Source organism: Arachis ipaensis, chromosome B02, assembly GCF_000816755.2.
Source record: "Arachis ipaensis cultivar K30076 chromosome B02, Araip1.1, whole genome shotgun sequence".
NCBI lineage: Eukaryota > Viridiplantae > Streptophyta > Magnoliopsida > Fabales > Fabaceae > Arachis > Arachis ipaensis.
Window position 1 is genome coordinate 15,382,342 of NC_029786.2, and position 309 is coordinate 15,382,650.

A 309-nucleotide genomic window follows, 5' to 3' on the forward strand; every position below is an offset into this window, starting at 1 on the left:
CACAATCTTATTTAATAACTAATTAACTTACAATAATAGAAATATTTTATTGTTTATTATAATTAGTATTATGGGAGGATAAAAATAAAATGCCTGGTAAATAATACTTTAAAATGTGAGAATAATGTTAGATATATTTTACACAAAAATGATCTAAAATAACAAATATTATGAAGTAGTTAACATATATGATACTAATTAACTTCTCTTTAAGAAAGTTAAAGAGGTAGTAAATATAAACACAATAAATGAGAAAATTTTGTGCATAATATTACCTAAACTAACAAGAGATGGGTGTTATTTATTCTA

At 20.4% G+C, this 309-nt stretch overlaps 1 protein-coding gene across 1 annotated transcript in view; it reads right to left on the reverse strand.

Moving 5' to 3' along the window:
* Positions 1-309, reverse strand: part of LOC107628236 (outer envelope protein 80, chloroplastic-like) — an 8,327-nt gene that overhangs the window by 1,303 nt on the left and 6,715 nt on the right. The window lies entirely within an intron of this gene.